Below are 11,670 nucleotides of genomic sequence, written 5' to 3'. Positions count from 1 at the left end.
GCCCTCTTCCGATCCCGAAAGCATGTCCAATGTGCGTGACAACGCTGTGTTCTTCCTCATACCAGCCATGTTGCAGCATGCATCGAGACTCCACTTCTACTGTCTGAGTCTTATTCCACGGTATGTATGTGACACATTTTGCTTACCTGTTCATCCGTTGATGGGTATTTTAGGTGGTTGCCATCTGTGGCTCTTGTGAATAGCCCTTCTACGAACATTGATGCACAAGCCTCTTTCTGAGTCTGTGCTGCAAGCACCTAGATGTCTAGGTGTTGAATTTCTGGGTCATAGGATGCTTCTGTTTTTGGTTTCTTAAGGGATCTCAGCACTGTTGTCCAGAGGAGCTGTATCATTTTTCTTTTATTTCATTCCCACCAGAAAGGGATAAGAGTTCCATTGTTATTTTCTGGGTTTGGTTTTTTTCCCAGGACAAACAAGCAAGACCTCACTTAGCCGTCCTAGTGGGAGAGTCATCGTACCTCTTTGTGGTTTCTGTGTGTGTCCCTCTGATGGCTAATGATGCTGGCCGTCATTTCATGGGCTCGGTGGCCATTGCATAGTCTCTTTGGTGAAATGCCCACTCACATTCTTGCCTAGGTAATGACTGGGGTGTGTGTTTGTTAAGCTGTCAGCGTTTTCATCATTTTGGGTTCTTGGATTTCTTTTATATGACTTCCAGACAGCCACGGGGTTGGTAGACGGTCTTTTCACGTTTCTTATAAAGACTTCCTCCCCCCCCCCCCAGCTCTCTTGTTCATTTATTGAATAAATGGTAAGACAGGATACAATGCAGGAAAGACACCAACACTCTTTTCGCATCTGGCTGAACAAAAGCACAGTCATTTTCTCTCCTCTGCGTGCTCCCTCCCCCGTCCTCCCCTTCCCCCAGTTTCAATAGTCCCAGTCATGCCAGTTTAAATCTTGAGGTTCTTGAATCAGGAGTATCCGTGGAAAAGGATGAGCAGTAAGACCTAATCCTGGCCTCCTCTAAGTTCCAGGAAGAAGAACATCAGGTCCAGTCAAGGGGCAGGCGTTGCATTTGGTGGTCTTTGAAGGGGTTGCCTACTCCCTGCCTTGCATTCAAGGCCCCAGGGAAAGGGAGGGCAGAAGAGGATGACCAGGTCCAAGCTGCCCAGGTCACTATGTTAGAAGCATGGTCTGTTCATCAAGGCAACGTTTCCAGAGAGCGCTGCTCCAATTCTCCAGTAGTGAGCAGGGGACTCGTATAGATTAGGACCTGAAGGCCAATGTATCCCTGAGGAAAAATCCAGAAGGGAAATTCAAGAAGCTTTTGAGAAAGGAGGGCCAGAACAAGGCTGTGGAACAAACACACAGCAGGCTTCGGCAAGGCTGCAGAGTGTCTCTCTCAAAGGCAGGAGCGTTCCCACCCGCCAAAGCTCAGGTCCCACCTTTAGGCAAGAAAGAAGCAGAGTTTGAAAACGGACTCATTTGAACTCAAGTCTCAGCTATGCACTTCAGATGCTAGGTCCAGATCTATCCTTTCACCTAACGGGCACAGAGCCTGGACACCAGGCGGTTCTGTGGGGAAACTGATGTTCAAGGAGGTAACATTCCATTTGGATACATTGTTGCCATTGGGCCCCCTGGCCTAGGGAAAGCAGCTAGGTCTTTTGCCTGGGAGACTCCCCCCTCTAAGAAATGGGACCAAAGCCTTGGCTACATTGCCATTCATCCCTGAAAGGTTATTGGGTTTAGACCCAGGTACCAGTTGACTTCGCAAAAGGAGATGGGTTGACACCCCACGGGCCTGCAGAAAAACCCAGGGGTGCAGCAGCTGACCTGGAAAAATCAACGCCACAAGGGCCTAGTGGACTGCCAGGCCTCAACAAGGTAGCTGGACTTGGACCCGGCAGGTCAGTGGCCCTTGGGAAATTAGATGTGCTGGGGCCTAATGGCCTAGGGGGTCTTGGGAAAATTGCCAGAGACCAGCAGACCTTTGAGAGGTAGAGAGGTGTGAAGCCAATGAGCCAGAAGACTGAGAGAAGGCCATTGAGTTCAGTCCCCCTGAACCTGTCCCCCTCAGGAAGGGATTGGCATTGTCCCCAGAGGGCCAGTTGACCTTGACCAGGAGCCCATGATAGTGGAGATGAATTTGGTACTATAAAGCCACTTCCCCAAGAGTCAAGGATTCTTGTCATGGAAGAAGGGTTTGTGCTCACGTTTTTAGAAGTTTGTGAGAAAGAAGCTGAATTTTCTCCTGAAAGACCTGCTGAGCTTAGAATGGGGCAAGATCCAGGCCTTGAAGCCCAGCCATTCCTAATTTAAGACCAGGTCCTGGGCCCAAGAGGCTCCCACCTGCTCTGGTGAACAGATTAGGGCCCAGCTCTAGGCCATCAGCTCTTGGTTTAACCCAAGACCTTAACCTTGAAACATGCCTGACCTGGCATGGGTACCCAAGAAACCTGATCTCAAATCGGGACTTGGTCCTGGACCAAGACCAACTGGCTTAGGATTCGGAGGACCATTCCCAGAGGTCAAAAGGACACCTACTCTCAAGTTGGGCTCAGGTTCAGCACCCATGGTGTCTCCACTTCTTGAGTCAGGGCCTGCTCCCAAGAGACCACCTGACCTTGAGTTGGACATTGGACCTGGGCCTGGGAGACCACCTAACTTTGGATTAGACAGAGACCCTGGGCCCAAAAGGATCCTTGCCCTGGAGTTCAGAACTGAGCCTGGACCTGGACCTGGACCCAAGAGGCCACCAGACTGTGGGAAAGAAACTGCACCTGCTCCAGTGAGATTCATCCCGCTTAGAATGGAAGCTGTACTCAAGTCATGAGCACCAGCAGGGAAGGGTGCTGGATTTGAAGCCCACAAGCCTGATGGAGTCAGAAAAGGGGAGGGGTTCCTTGGAAATGGGGCCAGATTCTCACTAAGAAGCCAGCCGTAGTGAGGAAGAGATCCGATTTGCCCTCAGCCAGAGATCTGTGCTCAGAACAAGACCCCCTGTACCCCAGGGAACCCCAGGTGTGTGTTTGACAAGGACTGCAAAAGGTCTCTCCAGGTGCCACTATCATGACCCTAATTCTACCTTATAAATCTCCCTAGAGCAGAGCATGGGCATGGGGGGTACAGAGAAGAGCTGGAATCACAGGGAATACAGGACAGATAAAACCCTCAGGACCAATATTGAAAGTAGCCATACAAGGAGGATAAGGGGAAGGGAGTGGGTGAGAGGGAACCGGTCACAATGAGCTATCTATATCCCCCTCCCGGGGGATGGACAATAGACAAGGGGGTAAAGGGAGATATCGGACAGTGCAAGACATGAGAAAATAATAATTTATAAATTATCAAGGGTTCATGAGGGAGGGAGGGAGAAAATAACGAGGAGCTGATACCAAGGACTCAAGTAGAAAGAAATGTTTTGAGAATGGTGATGGCAACATATGTACAAATGTGCCTGACACCATGGATGGATGGATGGATTGTGATGAGTTGTACGAGTCCCCAATAAAATGATTAAAAAAATAAAAGTCTCTCCAGGTGGATGCTATGATGCCCCAGCTCAGCGCAGGGTGCCCCTGCTGGTGTGATGCAGCTCTCCCTGGAGGGTTCCAGCTAACCCGTGATGTGATGAGCATCAGTCTCCCCCTGAAGCTCAATCAGCACCCATTCTGCCAGCCCTGGAGGCCCCCAATGGCAATGGCAGTCACTGAGCAGGGCACCATACGGCCAACGGGCTACTGGTATTGTCTTGTGATGAAGAGGTTTTTGCTTTTTTTAAGTTTTAAAACATTTATTTATTTGGTCATTTTATTGGGGGTTCATACAGCTCTTATCACAAATCTAGCCAGATTTGTGAGGCAGAATTGGGATCATGATAGGGGGGGGGGCATTTAGGAACTAGAGGAAAGTTGTATGTTTCATCATTGCTACTCTAAACCCTGACTGGCTCGTCCCCTCCCCATGACCCTTCTGAAAGGGGTGTCCAGTTGCCTACAGATGGGTCTTTGGTCCCCAATCTGCACTCCCCCTCATTCACAATGATTTGATTTTTTTGTTCTTTGATGCCTGATACCTGATCCCTTCGACACCTCGTGATCACACAGGCTGGTGTGTTTCTTCCATGTGGGCTTTGTTGCTTCTCAGCTAGACGGCCGCTTGTTTACCTTCAATCCTTTAAGACCCCTGGTGCTATATCTTTTGATAGCCGGGCACCATCAGTTTTCTTCAACACTTTTTCTTATGCGACAATCTGTACTTTCTATGAGGTTCCACTCATTTAGGCGGTCTTTTTGCTCATTTGTGCTTTTGCTGCCATGTTAGGTAAGTCGTTGTTTAAAGTTAGGCTTGACGATATTGTCCTTACTTGTTCTAAGAACTTTATGGTTTCCGTTTGCATATTTAGGCCCTTAAATACATTTTTAATTTGTTTTTGTGAGCAGTGTGAGGAAGGATCTTACTTCATCCTTCTTTTTTCCCCTACTTCATTATTCTGCATGTGTAAATCCAATTTTCCATCACCATTTTTTTAAATCACCATGAATCAGAATCAACTCAATGGTAGTGAGTTTTTTTTATTTAGTTATTTATTGAAGAGACTCTTTTTCCCCCCACCAAATGGACTTAGCACCCTTGTCAGGAATCAGTTGACCTATTCTGGGATCCTCAATTCTATTCCATTGGTCTCTGTTTATTGTTATACCAGTACCAGACTAATTTGATTACTGTAATTGTATAGTGTGCTTTAAAATAATGAAGTGTGAGTTCTCCTACTTCATTCCCCCCGCCCTCTCTTTCAACATTGCATTAGCTACTCAGGGCCTCTTGCTTTCCCATATAAAGTTGAGGATTGATTTTTCCCCCAATTTATGTAAAGAAGGCTGTAGGAATTTTGAACAAATTGTACAGAGTCTATAGATCACTTTGGATAATATTGAAATCTTAACCATATTATCTTCCAATCCATGAGCATAGGACATCTTTCCATTTAGTCCAGTCTTCTTTAACCTCACACCAGTGTGTAATAGTTTTCATTTATAAGTCTTTCATATCCCTGGTGAGACTTATTCCTAGGAATTTTATTCTTGTAGATGCTATTACTACTGGAAGCATTTCCCTGTTTTTCCTTTCAGATTTCTCCTTGTTGGCACGTAGAAACCCAAATGATTTCTCTTTGTTGACCTTGTACCCTGAAACTTTGTTGAATTCCACTATCAGCTCTAGAAGTTTCCCCAGAAATTCTTTGGGATTTTCTATGCATATAAAATAAAATCACCTGAACACAGAGATAATTTTACTTCTTCTTTTACAAGAGTGACCCCTGTAAGGTCTCTATGAGTCAGCATTGACTCAACGGCAGTGGCTTTGTTTATACAATGTGGATCCGTTTCTTTTTCTTGTCTTATGACTTCGAATACAATATTGAATAGGAATGTTCCAATTTTAAGGGAGAACGCTCTCAATCTTTCTCCATTAAATATAATATTGGATGTTGACTTTTTATGTGCATCCTGAATCATACTGTGTTAGCCAGGGTGGAACATCAACAGTCAGTAGCACTGGGAGTTCAGCAAAGCAGACACCAATTGGATCTCAGACTCAAGTAGTGCAGTGAAGCAGGTCTCGAAGGAACCTCAAGCTGTAGCTGCACAATTCACGGGTTGGTTCGGCCCAAACGTAGTGCAGCACACGGTCGAGGCAAAGAACTAGCTCAAGCAGTAGCATACTGGTCCGATCACCAGGGAGGAAGAGATGAGATGCTGACCTCGGGAAGACTTTATCTCCATCACCCTCTAATTAAGCTGTGACCTAATTAAACTCTGCCCACATGTTCCTATGGGGTCCTAGTTGGCACAATAAACCTATCACACCTACTGAACAATTTCCCTTCTATTCCAGTCTCCTTTGTAGTTTTCACCAAGAATGGATGTTGGATTTTATCAAGTGTTTTACCTGCATCCATAGAGATGTGATGTTTTCCCCTTTGTTCCACTGATGTGGTGTATTACGAAGGTTGATTTTCTCACGTTGAACCATCCCTCCATTCCTGGTATCAACTCCACTTGGTCACATACATGACTCTTGTCATATGCTGCTGGATTCTCTTCACTCGTATTTATTTTTGTTGGGAATGTTAGCATCTGTAGTCATAAGAAATGCCAGCCTGTAGCTTTTCTTGTGGTATCTTTGCTATGTTTGGAAGGTTCTTTATTTATATGACTTTTTTGGTGATTAAAAATTATGTTTTCATTCCTCTGGGTAGTAATCGAATGCAAATTATTTACTTTGGCCCTACGTTGTATGTCTAACACCTGTTTCTGCAGAGTCAAAGCCAACTCACAGTGAGTTGGGAAACCTATCGGGTTCCCAAGGCTACAGACTGTACGGAAGTGTGCTGCCACATCTCTGTCCCACCGAGCTGCTGGTGGATTTCAGCTCGAAGCTGGTTGCTTTAACCACTGTGCCACCAGGGCTCCTCATTGTATTTGTAGAAAGAATCCAACATCATTTCATTCCCTTCTGACAGATAGGCAGCGGTGCGAAACTGACCTTCGGCCCTTTCTTCACAGTACGGACAAATAGTTTTAGAGTGATCATGCTAAGGAGATGATGCTAAACAGATTATTCTATGACTCTTCCTTTGGTTGAGGCATGTCATGAGTTCAGACTGGCCTTTCCCTCTGTTAGAGCTCCTGGTGGCACAAACAGTTAAGCACTCTGTGACTGGCTGAAAGACTTATAATTCAAATTCACCTGGAGACACGGCAGTTGAACGTCCTGGTTATCTGCCTCTGAGAGGTCACGGCCCTGGAAAACCCCACGCGGCGGAGTTCCGCTCTGACACACAGGGGGCTGCTGTGGGTCAGCGTCTACTCTGCCATAACTGGTTGGTTGGTTTCCCTTCAGTGGGTCCAATGGGACAAATTGCCCCCTGCCTTTGTACTCGGGTGCCATGGTATACGTTGGGCTGCTAAGCACAAGGTCAGCAGTTCACAACCACCAGGCTCTCCACGAGAGAAAGATGAGGCTTTCTACTCCCATAAAGAGTGAGTTTCAAGCCCACAGGGGCTCCACCCTCTCCAGTAGGGTTGCTTTGAGTCAGAATTGACTCGATGGCAGCGTTTGCTTTGGAGGGCTTTTTGCCCCTGAACATGAGTAGTGTTTGGTTCTGCATTGGGAGGTTTGCGATCAGGGGTCAAAAGGACCCTACTGGTTTAGCGATGCCTCCGAGCAAGTGACAGAAGCTCTCTGTGGCCAAAGATGCTTCCAATTGGAATCTTTGCTGACACCCCACACCACCCCCAGCTTTTGTTGAGAAGTGGAAAACTTTTAAAAACACAAGGAACGATAGGTCTTGAAGCTTCCTGCTGGAGACTCCCTGGATCTAGTCCAGCAACACTAGTGAGGCGGACCCTCCACTGGGTCCTCCTTGGTGACCTGCAGAGAGAGAGAGAGAGGACACAGGGTTCCAGGTCTTTGTCTCTGTGCTCCACGCTGCTGCTGGGGCTGGACTTCAAGGAGAGAAGCCGAGTCTCCAGCACAGCCGCACGGAAAGGGAAAGCCAGAAATAGGCTTCTGAATCAAGCAGTAGCTCAGCTGAACTAGTTAAAAAGAAAAGAAAAAAATAGCCTGCCTGGGGCCCTGTGCTCTTTTTAGAACCATGGCATCAAATTGCCAGCACAGCCTCTGGAGGACGAGCGGGGCAGCCCCGAGTTCATGTGCAGGCTGACCAGCCCTGCACAGGACGGCCAGGACACTCAGTCCCACAACGGGAAGAACTGTCACCCACGTCATGGGATGGAGACACAGGTGACTGGAGGTGTGCTTTGCTGAGACCGGGCTCAATGACAGCGGTAGCACAATCGTGTTTTTTAATTAAAAGGAAGCAAAGCAAGTCATTCCAGAGAGTACCTGTGTCTGTTTGTTTGTTTGGGGGAGGGGGGCTCCTTGCTGGCCCTGCCTCTGCAGAGGGGCCTGGGCCTGGGCTGGAGATGGGGGGCTTCATTCTCTGGCCTTATAGATTGAATTCTACAAGAGTTCCCTTGCTTTGGGCTGGCGGACCTCCGCTGAATGAAGGCATGTTTAATGTATTCCATTGTCTTTGCTGGTGACAGAGCAGCCTGTCCCAGCACGTTTCCAAGCGGCTCTTTGTAACCCTGAGAGAGCAGCTCCTCCCTCCTCCTCTCGGAGTAGGAAGGAGAGGGATTTATTGCAAAGGGCTGGTGATTAAGGAGTGCTGAGCTTCTGCACGCTCCCGCTGCGGGAAGGGAATCAGCTGCCTTGAAGTGGAGGGAGTTTGTGGAGGCAGTTGGAAATCTAGCAGGTAACAACTGGAGAGATGCTGTGTTACTGGGGCAAGGGGGCAGAGCGTTGGAATGGGGTTCAACCTCGCTTTAGAATCTAGCCAGTCCTCCCCTCCCCTCTCACCCCAGGGGCAGCACCATCCCACATCTGTGTCCCCCCCTCCCCCCCCCGCACCTTCATGACATTTTTGAGGTCCTGGAAAACACTGGGGCTTGGGATGCTGGGCTATTAGGAGCCCTGTGTGAGCCGGTCTCTTTCAGCAGTCTGGTGGGAAATGAGTGCCGGGGGCATCTTGGCTGGTGCGGGCGGAGGAGCAGCAATGAGCAGAAGCAGGATCCAGAGCCTTCCTGCCAGGTCCTTGCTGGAGCTTCCAGGAAGCACTGTCAGCGCTTGTATTCCCAGTGGCCTCCTTCCCCTGCAGAGGATGTCCCCCACGGGTGTCCCTGCCGGGATTTCCAGCACCATAGCCACACTCAAACCCCACAGCATGACAAACCGCCGGATGGCTGGTGGGACGCTTCACTAGTGGTTTGAAGTTCCAAAGGCAGGAATACGGAAGTCCAGGGAGTCAATAGGGGGCAGTGTGTGTGGGGTGGTGGGGGTGGTGGTGGTGGTGGTGGTGGTGGTGGTGTGTGTGTGTGTGTGTGTGTGTGTGTGTGTGTGTGTGTGTTGACGAAGAGATGGAGTTGAATCATCCGGATTTAAGGCTAACCTTCCTTGATCCTCTGCCGAGTCAACAAGGACTCTGGACAAACCATTTGCTGAATATCTTCTTGTTGGTTCAGGGGTCCGTGAACCTGAAGACCAGCAGGTTGACACCACCGACTGCGCCCCTGGAGAAAGACCAGACTTTCGATTCTCTAAACAGTTAGTCTTGAAAACCCACAAGGGCTGTTCTCCTCTGTCCTGTAGGGTCACTGTGAGTCACCATGGACTCCGTGGCAATGAGTCTGGGGTTTTCTGTTTTGTTTACTGACACAGTGGAAATCAAAATCCAAGTTCCTCCCCTCTTCGTTCTTGCATGCAGGATGAGCCCGGTGCCTGTGAAGCACTGCTGAAGAGGGGCAGGGTCCCCGTCCCCAGATCTCCATCAGCAGAGAGACAGACCCAAGCTCAGAAACAAGCTAGAAACCTCACCTTTGAGAAGGCTACAAAGTGTAACGGGACTCGGCGGGCGCTGGTAGTTCAGGTAACATTCTCACCTGCCGTGCCAGAGATTGGGCTGGATTCCTTGGGTACAATCACCAGCTGCCTGTCAGCTGCCTGTCACATTGCCATGATGCTGAATGGGCTTCAGCAGAGCTTCTGGACCAAGAGAGATTAGGATGACCGGTCTGTTGATGGACTTCCCAAAACCAGCCCACCAAAGCCCTGTGGGTCCCAGTGGTCACCATCAACTGTGGGGACGCTGCAGGGCTGGGAAGAGGCAGGCAGGGCTGCGGTGAGGTAGATGGAGCCCAGGTGGTGTAGTGGTTATGCATTAGGCTGTGATGCACGTGGTCAGCAGTTCGAAACCACCAGCAGCTCCTCGGGAGAAAGACTGGGCTTTCTGCTCCCTGAAACAGTCTCAGTCTCTGAAACCCACAGCGGCCACTGCCACTCAGCACTGACTCCGGAGCCAGGGCAGGAAGCTGGGTAGATGGCGCAGGGCTGGGCCAGGTTTGGTTCTGTGGTGCCTGGGCGCTCCAGGAGGCAACAGAGGGTAACAACCACACAGGAGGGACTGAGGCCACAGCAGGTCCTGACAAGAACGCACTCCGCTCTCCCACAGAAGCAGAGATCACAGCCGGGTCCGGATCATCACCCTCACAAGCTCTCCTAAGGTCCGGCTGGCTCTCACACCACCAGTCCTTCTACACCGTAAGCCCAGTCAGCTCTTTCCTGCCAGAAACATCCTGTCTCTCACAGAACAGATGCCAGCTTGGCCTGCCAGGCCACGCCAAACCGCCCCTGTCCCCTCAGACCTAATCTCTTCTCTCAACTTGGGGACCCTGTGCACCAAGGGTGTCCCATGTCCCGGGTCCTGCCTGTGGCCCTGCGTGGTGGTTCAAAGCGCCCTCACCGCTCTGGAATGTCCTGATTGGGATGAGACGTTAGATGGACGTGCTGGCTCTGTGGTTTCTTAGGTTCTGTTCTGTCTCCTCTGCTGGCTGGCTGGCTCCCAGGGACCCTCGGCTGTACCCTCACCTGCTTCAGGTCTCTGCCCACGGAGCTGCCCCGGTGGGTTTTCCAAGCGGGCAGGCTTTTCAGGAGTAGAAAGCCTCATCGCTGTGCTTCGGAGCAACTGGTGGGTTCAAATTGCTGACTCTGGTTAGTCGCTCAAGGCTTCATCCACTCCGCTACCAGAGCTCCCTAGTGCCGCCGGCCACCGTGCCGAGCAAATCGGAGGTGCCCAGAGGAAGGCGACTGAGCAGTGGGGCGGGGCAGGGTCCTACTTTGGATAGGGTGATCAGAAAACACTCCTTGGAAGGGCTGGTATTGAAGCTGGGATCTGTATTCTTCTGGCCGTTGTAACAAATGACCACAAACATCGTTGTCCACACCAGCTCAGACTTCAGTGTCTGACAGTCCTAGAGACCAGAGGTCCGAGGTGGGTCTCACTGAACTATAAACCAAATGTTGGTAGGGCTGCCTCCCTCTGACCAGGCTCTAGGGGATAATCCATGCCCTTGCCCTTTTTCAGCTTCTAGATATGATCCAACCATATCACTGATAACACATGCAAGGAACATTTTGCTGAAGGTCTTTCAAAACCGGTTGTGGCAGTTCTTGGACAGGGAGCTGTCCGAAATCCAAGTTGGACTCTGAGGAGCCTGTGGAACAAGGGCTCTGACTGCTGGTGTCAGGTGGATTGTGGCTGAAAGCAGAGCCTCCCAGAAGGATGCTTACGTCAGCTTCATGGACCACGTGAGGGCACTCCACTGTGTGCGCCACCAATTATGGACAACACTGTGAAGCATGGGACTCCCAGCACCGTGATTGTGTTAATGCAGAACCTGTACACAGACCAAGAAGCAGCCATTAGAACCGAACAAAGGGATACTGCAAGGGTTAAAATCAGGGCAGGTGGGTGATACCAGGAGGGTGGAGGGAGGGTGGGTTGGAAAGGGGGAACTGATTACAAGGATCTATGTATAACCTCCTCCCTGGGGGACGGACAACAGAAAAGTGGGTGAAGGGAGACGTCGGACAGGGCAAGACCTGACAAAATAATAATTTATAAATTATCAAGGGTTCATGAGGGAGGGGCAGCGAGGAGGGAGAGGGGAAATGAGCTGATGTCAGGGGTTTAAGTGGAGAGCAAATGTTTTGAGAATGATGAGGGCAATGAATGTAGAAATGTGCTTGACACAATTGGTGTATGTATGGATTGTGATAAGAGTTGTATAAGCCCCCAAG

The 11,670-nt window shown here is 49.7% G+C and overlaps 1 pseudogene; it reads right to left on the bottom strand.

The window, feature by feature from the left end:
• Nucleotides 1–1,557: 1,557 nt before the first annotated feature.
• Nucleotides 1,558–10,802, bottom strand: LOC142450654 (uncharacterized; annotated as a pseudogene).
• Between the last annotated feature and the right edge of the window lie 868 nt (nt 10,803–11,670).

This window comes from Tenrec ecaudatus, chromosome 6, assembly GCF_050624435.1.
Source record: "Tenrec ecaudatus isolate mTenEca1 chromosome 6, mTenEca1.hap1, whole genome shotgun sequence".
NCBI classification, from domain to species: Eukaryota; Metazoa; Chordata; class Mammalia; order Afrosoricida; family Tenrecidae; genus Tenrec; species Tenrec ecaudatus.
Note: the sequence above shows the minus strand (reverse complement) of the source record. Positions and strands in the feature narration are given on the sequence as shown.